Here is a 13,046-nt window from a genome sequence, read left to right as displayed (position 1 = left end):
AGGTGGTTCGATCAAAATTGTATTACCTAATTGACTGGAAAGGTTACGGACCTCAAGACCGAACTTGGGAACCCAGTGAACATGTCCATGCTCTGCGTTTAATCAGACAGTTCCATCGCAATAATCCCTCCAAACCAGGACCGGGAGGAGAACCATCCTTGAGAGGGGCCTTTAGGGGGAATGCTGTCATGGTCATGAAGTCAGGGGCACAGGCATGCAGGGGTCGCATTCACAGGAGACCTGGTTGGACACTGTCCTGGCGCCTTTGGCGCCAGGCTCATGAACAAAAGTCAACAAGAACATCTATTTAACACCAAAAAGCTTTTATTATGGACATAGCACTTCAGATGCATTAACCTTGAACATTCCATCTATTAAGCAGGATGCATTAACCTTGAACATTCCATCCATTAAGCAGCCCCAAGTGTATTCTTGGGTGTGGCTGCTAATGGATTGCCTTAGCACGTGCTCACTCTCTAGGAGTGGCAGGGTGTGGCTGGTAAGCCGGCTCCAATGGGCGTGCCCATGAGCTCAACTATCTAAGCTGCCCCGATCCTCAAGACAGACGTTTCGCGTTATTCTGCACTTGCAAGCAGCGTAACGCTCACCGTCGCCTGAGATCAGACTTACCTTTGAGGATCCTGCTTCATGGATATACTGCTTCCTGCCAACATACTTACCAACTGGGGGAAACTGTTCTTACATGTACATTTCTTTGGCGAACCAAGTATTCATCTTTACACTTTACGGAATGCCGAAATCTTCATCTTGGCACTGCAGCACGACACACTCCATCGTCGACAGCAGGGCCTGCAAGGAAAAACAGAAGACAAGGTTGGACATCGAAAAAACAGTCAGTTTAAGGTTGCGCTTCGCCATACTTCGCGCTTTTCCTTAAACCATCACTAACCTGCTGTCGAACATTGCGGTAGCATCCATCTTCCATCGGCCGCGTCCCGCGTCTCACAGCTGCATTGAGGCCGCATTTCCATCTAAGGGAAGAAAACAGAAGAGAGACATTATTGCGGGCATAAATAGGAGCAACATATAAAGACATTAAACAGAATGAACAGCATCACAAGAGCTCAAGAAAGACTTACCAATCATAAGGAGAAGCATAGTCGCAGCTGGACCAGACTAATCCTCATCAGAGATCAGTGAAGGAACTAGATCCCATTCGATGCGCCCCTGCCAGAAGTAGCAGGCCGAAGAGTTTATGTTCCATAATTCACATGTGAGCTTTATGGGCCGGCGTATGATCACAGAAACCGTACTTTGGGGTGAAGGGTTCGAGAGGTACAACAATCACAGATTGGAACACTCACACACTCTTATCTCCACGCAGGAGCAGTATCACCACGTACCAACGCTCTCAGCTTTTCTACTGAGGGAGGCGTCTGAAGGGGGTGATTCAAGTTCAGGGAGGGCTGCAACTGTGCCCCAACGCCTCCGCAGAGACCAGGTGAGCGTAACACCTTGTGGGTGGGACAAAGACTGATAGGCAAATGGATATTTCTCCTCTTTGAAGGGTGCAGTGAGCTAAAACGTGGCTGTAGACCCGGCTGAGTGGAAGAAATTCTATAGAACAGGGTATTTTACCCATGTTCGTTCTCAGTAGAGGGGCTCCCACATCTTTGCTTAATTTGTAAAACTTTGGGTTTCATCTAAAGTAACCCTGGGTAATCCAGATGTAGGCCCCTTGCTCTCTGTGCCTTAGAGAGGCTCAGCTTCACCTCACTGATTCTCATGATCACCGTCCAGACCCCAGACATAGCAGGGGAATATGGGGATTGAGCATATCTGATGCATCAGTGACTATTCAAAACCCACTGTAAGATAGCCACCAGGAGGAACAAACACGACCAACCAAGATCGCCACCGCTGGGGACACAGTCCAAGAAGTCATGTTGATGCTCTATGCACTCAGCATGGGCTCAGGGCTATATAAACCAGACTCTGGGCCCACGCTGATGCTTAACATTCTTCTCCATCTAACCAAGCACTCTTGCGCTCAAGGCTAACCAGCCACATTGAAGTTCACAGCACTCACTTCCTATGTAGCAACGCCTACTCCGTAGCCACATCTGAAACAAAAGAAGACACAGAGACAAAGTATGATCGGGTCTCCAACCAATACGATATTGCTTACCTCATTGAATACCAAGACCTACCTTGACCTGCTCCGAACAGGCAGAGAGAGCCTGTATCCCGACCGGCATTCACCTCATGTTCCTGACCTGATAAGGGAAAGAAAAAGCATTATGTAAGGAATTTACTAGCGTGCTTTGCACACTAGCACGCACGCAGCAGCAATCTGCAGAATAGATGCACAGAGGAGCACAACGTGCTTTGCGGAAGGCAGCCGCACACACCTAAAGACAAGAACTACAGGAACTGCTAGAAGGACATGAAAGTGTGTGTAAAAACACACTGGACAGGATCTGGGTTTAAATAAAGATAGTCTTTTATTGACTAAAAATACTGAGAAAAAAAGAAATTCAGGATAACTCTCCTTAAAGGAGAGTTCCGGGACTTTTTTTTTATTGTCCCTACGGGTCGGCCATGTGTTTGTAAGCATAAATCGGTAGATCGTAGGAAACTTTCCTATGGACCTTACCCGACTTTTCGCCCATTATCGCACTCGAAATCAGCCTCCATTTTGTGATAATCCTATCATTCCGCCGCATCGACCTGGCTCACCTGCCTTTGCGGCACTAAATCAAATCCCCCGCCCCTGAGCCTGACATCAGCAGACGCGTACTGCCCATTTCAAGCACGTCTCGTGTCAACAATCGCTGCGCCTCAGCTATTGACGTGTTGCCATGGAAATGGCAGGACGCCTCTTTCCCCAATAAGTATAAACAGACCGTTTCACAACACACAGCAGCAGATTTTCGATTCCATTCCTCTCTCTGTGTTACTTTGAGTATTCTGTGACTCGTTTCAGTGCTCTGGTCAGCTACCTTCGCCGCTTGTAGCCCGTGTGAACACCTGTACCATCTCTGTAAATTATTTTACTATCTTTACCGCACAATGGCCACAATAATGCCGTATATGTACGAGCCCGAGTACACCGAGGAAGAACTACTGGAAAGTCAAGCACGCGAAAACGATGGGGATTCGGACGGCAGTTGGGAGGACCAGTCAACGGATGAAGAGCCTGGACCATGTCGCATGGACGGCGTCTCCACCTGGTGCACGTGCAATCGGTGCGAGCTAATGCCAACTGAGGAGGAGAACTGCTGCTGCCGTGAAAATTCCGGGTGCTTGGCCTACATTTCGGAAAGCGAGCAAAGTCTGCAGGAAGGCGAGCAAAGTCCGCAATGCATCACCGAGCTGCCAGAGTTCAGGGAAGCCTGCCTCTCACGGACCGTGTTGAGGATGATGATGGTGCTTATGCACGAACTTCGCGGCACTGTTCGTCCGCGTAATCCGAGTAACGAGTAAGTATACTCTGTTTGTGATGTCAGTGATGCCACCACTATTTCATGGTCGTCTCCCACATATAAAATTACATTTACATATCATTCGAACGCATGTAAATTTGTTCCATATAGTGCATTTTCTAGATATAATTTTTTTCTAAGAAAAATGACATGTGTTACCTGAATCGACATTGATAAGAAAGTTTGGTCAGTTTAATACAGTTTGCATCTTTTTTTTTCACAGGTGGTACAGGCTGGTGGCCTATCGTTGCTTCACTTGGTGGCTTCACGGGAGGCTCGGACACCGCGTTCGGAGAGTAATACCTGCCTGTGCGGTACTTGCCATTAGACAACATTTCCCCAGTGACAGTGGACAATACCGCGGATTTTCCCTCGATGTGCTGCAACCTCAACTTTACAATGTGTAATGTTTATTATTTATGTTTAATTAAAATCTAAAATAAAGCCCAACATATATTTTAACAATGGTTGTTTTGATTTTTTAAATGAATCTAGTGTATACTCTCCTGGGAGGGTGAGGTATTTATAAACTCACCCCCCTGCATTCCATGTAGTAGATCCTGCAGCCATCCTCTTACATTCAGTTAGATGGCCTCTCCTTGGTGAGGCCCTGCGGCAAACTGGTCTTGTCTGCACGACCACCGCCCCGATCCACCCCCCGCCCTATCAAAGGCAGTTCGCACCGGGGTACTTGTGCTGGCAAGTGGAGCTGTCAGGGAGCGATAAAGGCCAAGAGGTGCCAAAGACCATGTACACTTCAAAGTGGTCTATAGAGCATGGGTTGTTGTTCCCATGTCTACCTACAGACCCTGTGTCTCCTGCCAAGCATCCCCCCTCACGCTGGACGCCCCCCTGCAATCCACATAAGTGTGTCTCCATTCACGAGTCTTCCTGTGACTTGTCTGCACGACCACCGCCCCGATCCACCCCCCGCCGCCCTATCAAAGGCAGTTCGCACCGGGGTACTTGCGCTGGCAAGTGGAGCTGTCAGGGAGCGATAAAGGCCAAGAGGTGCCAAAGACCATGTACACTTCAAAGTGGTCTATAGAGCATGGGTTGTTGTTCCCATGTCTACCTACAGACCCCGTGTCTCCTGCCAAGCATCCCCCCTCACGCTGGACGCCCCCCTGCAATCCACATAAGTGTGTCTCCATTCACGAGTCTTCCTGTGACTTGTCTGCACGACCACCGCCCCGATCCACCCCCCGCCGCCCTATCAAAGGCAGTTCGCACCGGGGTACTTGCGCTGGCAAGTGGAGCTGTCAGGGAGCGATAAAGGCCAAGAGGTGCCAAAGACCATGTACACTTCAAAGTGGTCTATAGAGCATGGGTTGTTGTTCCCATGTCTACCTACAGACCCCGTGTCTCCTGCCAAGCATCCCCCCTCACGCTGGACGGCCCCCTGCAGACCGCATAATGCCACGACATATACACGTCATTCATTCACAAACACACCCCTGTTTCGAATTCTTTATAACCCACTTCATATTTCTAATGAGAACTTCTTTGCGCTTTGCTAGTCAACCCGTGAAGGTGCTGGTTATCTGCTCTTCGTCTCTGTGAACTTCCGTGACCACTTTGAGCAAACTCGTCAGTTTGCAACCTGTGAACTGCTCCCTGTTCTACGACAAGAAACTACTCTGATCCCTGCATCTAACTGTTTGTTCGTCAAGGTAAGTCCATGTACCATAATCATTTTGCGTCCTATTTTTTGATTTATATCTATTTGCTAGTAGTCATCAAATTGCATCCATGTTTTCTTTTCGTTCACGACAGTACATGCAAGGAACTAGTCACATGTTCTGAGTTAGTCAAATTACTTTTTCTATTTTTTGAAAGTTATTGAAATACTTATCCGCATGTGAATAACGTGTATAGTTCCAAGAACCAAAACGGACCTTGCATTGAACCTTTTATGTGTCATTTAATGTTTTAACACATTGGTATTCATAGAGAATTGTTGATCTTTACTTTTCAGAACTTTCCATAATGCCTGCCTGTTCCATTGGCGGTTGCCCTTCAAAGACCCATAACAAATCTGAAGGTACTATAATGCATGTTTTCCCTAAGACAATAGATCAGATAAGAGAATGGGTCCGATATTGCGGATATCCAGCCTCTGAGATAGAAAGTAGAGTCCTAGAAGTCTTTGCGGACAAGAGGGGTGATCGATACCGCATCTGCAGCAGGCACTTTAGCCCAGACATGTACTCCACATCATTGCTAATAAGGACGAAAACACCGCGAGCGAGGCGAAAATTGCTCTCAACCGCTATTCCCACTCTATTCGTCCACATCCCTCCACTGGTGAGTCAAGTTTACGTATTTATCTCTCGGCATTGCGGTAGTGTGTAGCATTAGCTAACAATAATTTCCCCATTTATGTATCCACTCAATATGAAGGCTGAAGATTCTCCATCCGTGTCGTTATTGCAGTCATCAGCCACTTCAAGCGCCTATCGGGTAATCTTACTTAGCTATTCTGACACTGACTTGTTTTAGGCATGTAAATCAATAGTTTTAATTGATCGTGTAATTATTTTACCTAATGGTACACCACAGTACTCGTCCTCTAGTCTTTGTTTTCAGTTATAATTATTGTTATCCAAAATAATGCAAGTACTGTCTTTCAGGGAGATGCTGAGGAGTCCAACGCATTGACGACAACCGTAGATGTCACTCAGATGCTCGAGGTACGTTTCCGGACAGTTCCATCGATGGAGATCATCAGATCTTGCATTCTTGTAGCGTGATTGTTACACACAATGTTTCTTTCGTTTTTAGCCATTGGTATGTCCTTCTGTCGTCGCCCTCCTATGTGTCTTCTTTTTTCAATATTGTGTTCATTACTAATGAAAGTCCTATGTTTCAGGGAGTCGATGGAGCATTAGTCCAAGAGGAAGGGGGAGCATGCAGTTACGGGTCGGCGCAACAGCTTGCAGAAGTGTGCACCGCAGTTACAGCGTCCCTTGATGTTCTTATGCATTTCGAGGTATGGATACTGACAGATCAATCATGCGAGATCAAATGACGTGATTACATCCGCTATACTTCCTTCTTTATTAACGCAAGTACTATGTTTCAGGGAGCTGACGGAGCTTCTTCAACAAGAACATCACCCCTAGTAGTTGATGCAGATCTCTGGGTGGTGACACTTCCAACGATGGAGCAAATCGAATCATATTTAGATATCCATTATTTATTTTAGACAACTGATCATTTGTGCAGGTCTATTTAGATGAGCCGTTGACGCCTGCAGAAAGTTTATGTTCTTTTAAACAAAATACAAAACCATACTAATGCAATTACTGTGTTTCAGGGAGTTGCTGAAGCCTCATCTTCAATAATATCATCAATGGAAGTCTATGCGGAGCCCGAGGTATGGATCTTGACAGTTCAATCTAACTAGATCAACAATGCGTGAACTATTGTCGTTTGAATGTTCTACACAATGCGTTCATTCGTGTTTTGCTATTGAGATGTACGTATGGGTATTGGTCCCCAAGTACATTTTGTGTTTTCAATATTATTATACATACTAATGAAAGTTCTATGTTTCAGCGAGTCGATGGAGCCTCAGTGAGTGATGGATGTGCTTATCATGAAAGTATAGTCGTTGCAGCGCGAGAGGAAGTGGAGACATGCACACACGAGTCGGAGCAACAGCGTCCAGATGTTGAAGTTCGAGGAAAGAAAGTTTCAAAGAAAAGAAAGCAAAAGAAGGTTAGTGTCCTGTTCACTATATTATGTTGTCTTTCACTGTCAATAGTTCAATACTGTAAGTTGTGTTTAAACTGAACATCCCTTTTCTAATCTGTCCTCTAGTTGCGAGTGGGTGTAAGAACTAGATCTACACAGACAGTGAAGCGAACGAGAGATGTTGCTTGTCAAACCTTTTGGCAGGGACTTGAGACTGGAGATGCATCGTGCCAATGGGAAGAATATGAAGTGATTGACAACGGAGCTATACCACCACCAGCCATTGATAGTGAATGTCCTCCTGGTAGTTTGGATGCAGTCGTAGATCAATTCACAGAATCCACACCCGCAAAAAATAAGAGCACGCGAAAGTTGAAGACATTGTTTTTTTCTCCCATCTCCGGACAAGGAACAGATGTTGCAATGGAAGAGAATGAAGTGGACGACAATGAAACACCATCAATATCACTCAGCATAGCGGAAGACGATATCAGAGATTGTACCTTTCATGCGAGTGACATGTCCTCAACGTTACAGGCCGAACCAGCTGGGATGCAGAGTGACAGTATAAGGAAAGAGGCCAAATTCATTGTATTCGATAGCTGTTTGATGGATATTATTATGATGATGAAATGTGGGCATTGGGTTGGTGGGGAAGTATGTGGGGAGCCATTGATTAATGTGACTCGTGCAATTCGAGGCACTAACCTTAAAATACATGCCACCTGTACACAATATCATCCGTTCGCATGGTCTGCACAACCCATGCTGGGGCAACTGCCAGCAGGCAATCTACTTTGTGCAGCGGCCGCACTTTTTAGTGGTTCAAGTTTTAAAAAGTTACAGTATTTCTTTCAGTTTGTGGGAATCCATTTCATTGCGAAAAGTCAGTTCTACAAATACCAAACCGATTATCTATTTCCAGCCATCAGCGAAGCTTGGAGAATGGAAAAAATGTCAATGGAAAGTACATTCGCGGGCAAACGCTTCAGGCTAGCCGGTGATGGACAATGCGACAGTCCAGGATTTTCAGCCAAGTACTGCACCTACCACTTTCAGGACATGGAAAGTAAGAAAATTGTGAGTTCGTTGGTCGTGCAGGTGTCACAAAGTACATCCTCAGTGGCCATGGAGAAAGTTGGCTTTGTAGCATCATTGCAAGAACTACAATCGCGGGGAATGGTGATCGACCTGATAGCCACGGACAGACACGTTTCAATTGCCAAGACAATGAGAGAACAGTACAAAAATATAAATCACCAATTTGACGTTTGGCATCTTGCAAAATCAATCAATAAAAAATTGTCGGCTGCAGGAAAAAAAAAAGATATGCAAGGTATTTCACAGTGGTCCAAGTCAATCAGCAACCATCTTTGGTGGAGCTCAAAAACATGTGAAGGGTCGTTGGAAATTCTACTGGAAAAATGGCGGTCAGTAATGTTGCACTGTAGCAACGTACATCGATGGTCGACAAATGAGCATTTCCACAAATGTGAACATGGCCATTTGTCCACAGAGGAGGCACGGAAGAAGAAGTGGTTGATTCCTTCATCACCCACTCACAAGGCCATTGAAAAGATTGTATTTGATAAAACTATAACAAAAGCTTTGAGGGGACTCACGGAATTCTGCCACACAGGAGATTTGGAGGTGTTCCACAATATGTGCCTCAAGTACAGGCCCAAAAGATTGCATTTTGGCATGGAAGGCATGATAAATCGGACTCTTCTAGCGGTCTTGGCACATAACCATAATGTTGGCCGTCAACAAAGTAGGACGACCGGAACTTTAGGGACGCTTCGCTACAATAAGGCCTTCACTAAAAGAAGTAAACAATGGGTGATCAAACCAGTGTTTGAGGATATGCAATATGAGTTTATTGAGAGACTTATCGTAGATGTCCTCGATAGGCACATACATGGAGTGGTGAACGAACCTATGCAGGGGACAACTGCATTGCCACCCAACATTGCCTCTGTTCCATGTCCACCTAAAGCAGAGCTCATTGAGAAATACACATCACGGTTTAAATGATTGTAATTCGATTGTCTGTTCTCTCTTCTCTCGAGTCTCCTCATGTTGCAGGCCCATTGCAATTAAACCAAACAGTAATATAAATCATTTTTACAAAAATTATAGAATGTTTCCGTATTACAAACACATGGCCGACCCATAGGGACAATAAAAAAAAAGGCACGCAGACAAGATGCCCTTACACTAACTGGAGCTAACTAGAAATGTGTGCTCGCTCAAAGTGAAGGTCAGCTGCTTTGATGTTTTGCTCGGGTGGCGGAACGGCCCACGACCCAATATAAGGTTCTATTGTGATTTGACCTTGACAGGCCGGGACCATCCTGAAAGACTAAGAAAAGATAATGAATAAAATTTCAGAAACGAAACGATGAGCCACGTTCATTAGAAGAAGTAACGTCGGCAAAGAAGGAGTGGTGTTTCGGGTCTGCCCTACACAGAGACACAATGGAAAATGCAAATATAATGTAAGTAACTTTTGATGAGTTTATACCGCAATTTCATTACTATACAGTGGCTTTAAAGACGGGTTCAGTTGTACTTGTTCGTTCTATGTGGCATAGTGTTTTCTACCGCGCTCTATCTGGAGGAGAAACATCTGCTTTTACTGAAGCACCTCAAAACCTTCCTCTTTGCTTCTGCTTTCTCTCTCCCTCTCCCCTGCTACAACTGGTCCACTGTCTGCGACCTCGGTCCTGGGCCCTTCCACTCTCCACCTGCACTGCCTCCCTGTCAACCCCTGCACTGGGGGACTGTCTCAGTATCCTACAGCCCCCCCTTCCCAGCACTTGTTCTGCACTTACCTTGCACATGCCACCAGCTGGCCCTATTTATTTATTATTTTATGCTACTTACCTTGTACTCCACTCCCCCCCCCTCCATGCCTCGCCACGCCTTTAAACACTTGTGTACACCCAGTAGCGCTGTCCTCGCTATGAAATGAATAATTTTAATAAGGATCTGATGGTGAGACTAATTTCATTTTTTATGTTTTTAGGTACATCATTCACTACTGTCTGTGTCACGAGTACCAGACACCGGCGGACGGCTTCTACAGCCGCCAGTTGCTTCTCCGCGTGAACAACGTTACCACCCTGACCATTTTATGGGACGATCGCCAAGTACAAGTATGCCCTTACGCGGTACTAACGGTTAGATGCAACATACCTACCGTTGTGGTGGCCTAGTGCCTCGTTGTTGGAACAGCCATGCGATTATCAGTGCGACAGAAGAGCTTATTTTTATCGTAAACCAACACCCTGTGTACTGCACACGAACATCGCTTCCCTCAAGACGAACTAATTTGGATCAAGAGCAAAGAAAAATGCAAATCGCTGAATATTCTCTAAACATTTGATGTCCAATAAACGTACTTTGACAAATGTACAATCTTGCCGTTTGCTTTTAAACCACGGTTTCACATTCCGAATTGTGGTGCTGTATTGTGAGATGCTCTAAGACCCTGTGTACAGCAAAGGACCATTGCGTTCCTCAATACGAACTTTTTGGAACATGAGCAAATAAAAATGCAAATCGCTGAATACTCTCTAAACATTTGATGTCAAATAAATGTACTTTACCACATTTACAATCTTGCGGTTTGATTTCAAAGTACAGTTTCATATTCCGAATTGTGGTGCGCTGTATTGTGAGCTGATCTGTGTTGATTTCCGGGGTCTGTGTGGAGTCGCGTAGAAGACGCCTGGGCGCGTTTGCCTACGCAGCTCAGTCACGTCACGGATAGAGGCGGGGAATATGAATGTTTTGATAAAGTCTGTTTCAGGGGCGGGGGATTTGATTTAGTGCCGCAAAGGCAGGTGAGCCAGGTCGATGCGGCGGAATGATAGGATTATCACAAAATGGAGGCTGATTTCGAGTGCGATAATGGGCGAAAAGTCGGGTAAGGTCCATAGGAAAGTTTCCTACGATCTACCGATTTATGCTTACAAACACATGGCCGACCCGTAGGGACAATAAAAAAAAAGTCCCGGAACTCTCCTTTAAAGGTAGTCCAAATAAAGCTTTGGTCTGGGGCTCCTCTGAGGGTAAGGACATAACCTAGTGTTAGTCCTCATAGGCCCAGCACAATTCTGCAGCTCCTTTTTTGCCCTTCTCTCTGCTCTGAAACAGAAGGGAGAAACACCTGTCAGTCCTTTCTTGCTTTCTGGTTTATATATGGGCTGTAGACTCATAGACCAATCAGGATGCTCCATACTGTGGATCTTAGATAAGCCTCCCCAAGCCCTGCCCCCTTCTTCCTAGAACAAAGGGTGCCATAATGGAGAAAGCCATGCGGCCGCGTGTAACGTGTTTTTGGAGGTTTCATTCACCGGAGTTTGAGGTGAGAACAACCCAGCGCCTGTGCTAATTACTTTGTTGATAAAACATAGTGCCCTCATTTGTGTACAACCACCCTGAAAATGTCCCTCTGTGTTCCCCGTCTGTAGGACCTCCTTGCTTCCCCTTGTTTCGGTGGGGCTGGTGAAACACGCTTCAGTGTTCAATTTCGGACCTGTTAGCCCCAGTTTTCCCTTTTTCGCAACGTTCGCCACCGCAAGGAAAACCACGTTTCCGCTCGTCTGCTTCTCCTTTCCCACTGCTTCAATCGTGGCTCACTTGCTAGTGAGCCGGCGGCATTCACTGTTTTCTGCCTCGTTGCTTGCTGGGCGGACCGGCCAGAGCGTGTCCTCTCCCCACCAGGCATCATCCGCCGCGTTCTCTACCTCTGTCATAGGCCCCGGCGACTGGCGGTTACTTCCGCGTTGGTGGCTGACTCGTGGAATACAGCTCCATTAGATCTGGCATGTTTCCTTGTTAACGTGAAGTGCCGGCCTAGCTGTCCTCCACTATGGCGTCTGCTGGGAGGTACTAATTCTTCATTTTCCCAGCGGTTGTTGCGTTTCAACCCCTTTCTGGCGAGTTGTGTTCTCCTTTGGGTGATAACGCTAATATTCTACTTTCTGGCTTCCTATTGAAGCCGGCTTTACTCTCTCTGCTTTGCTTTACTTAGCGACTGCCTGTCTCTCCTCTCCATATTATATTTTGCCTTCGGTCCCCTGCCCCGGCGGCAACTTTTCTCTCTCCCGGTTCTCCCGCTCCTCCAGCGGCCCGGCGCTCTCTCTCTCTGCATTTATTTTTTAGATTCCTTCTTTCTTTCCGTTCAACCTTTACCTTTTTTTTTCTTCTCCTGCCGCTCCTCGGCAGTTTTGCACGACGCCTCTGGACTCCACTATTACTTCTCTGGAAGTCCTGTGCTCTGCTGGGTCTTATCGGGTGTGGTACAGAATTCATCACTTATCTTCTAACAAACCCAGCTCTCCCGAACCTCGCAAGTCTCTTCTTGGCCGGCTCTGTCGGTTGTTGCTGGAACCTGAATCCTTGGAACGTGAACTATCTTCTTCGCTGCAATAAGGGTTTTTTATGCCTTTGGGCTTTTTCCCTTATTTTGGCCTTTTCACGGGAAAGGAGCCACAGGACTGCTGTTTCTTAAGCATTCACTGTCGCTTCCTCCCGTGGCAGGCAAACTCCACAAAGAAAGGAGAAGGATTATTTGTCTGGCGCCATCTACAATCCGAAGATTTGGAAACCACCAGCTCAGGTGAGGAGAGTGGGGAGGAGAGAGGGTTAGAGAGAAAATGAGAACAGGACAACCTCCCACTTTGTCTTAGGGTTGGAGCCGCTATCTTCGGGCATGAGTCCTTCGTGCTGAAGAAGGGGTTTACAGTGTGCTTTCTTGCACATCACCACAATTCACAAAAGCCATGATGCTCTGTTAAGAGTGCAAGACATTCAAGACATCAACAAATCATTGTGCCAATCTGCTCAGCAAGAGAAAGCAGTCAAGACACACAAATATTCAATCCAATCCAC

The sequence above is a fragment of the Ambystoma mexicanum genome, chromosome 10, assembly GCF_040938575.1.
Source record: "Ambystoma mexicanum isolate Mex_15411 chromosome 10, UKY_AmexF1_1, whole genome shotgun sequence".
Lineage (NCBI taxonomy): Eukaryota > Metazoa > Chordata > Amphibia > Caudata > Ambystomatidae > Ambystoma > Ambystoma mexicanum.
The sequence above is the reverse complement of the archived record's forward strand: the minus strand, read 5'-3'. Positions refer to the sequence as shown.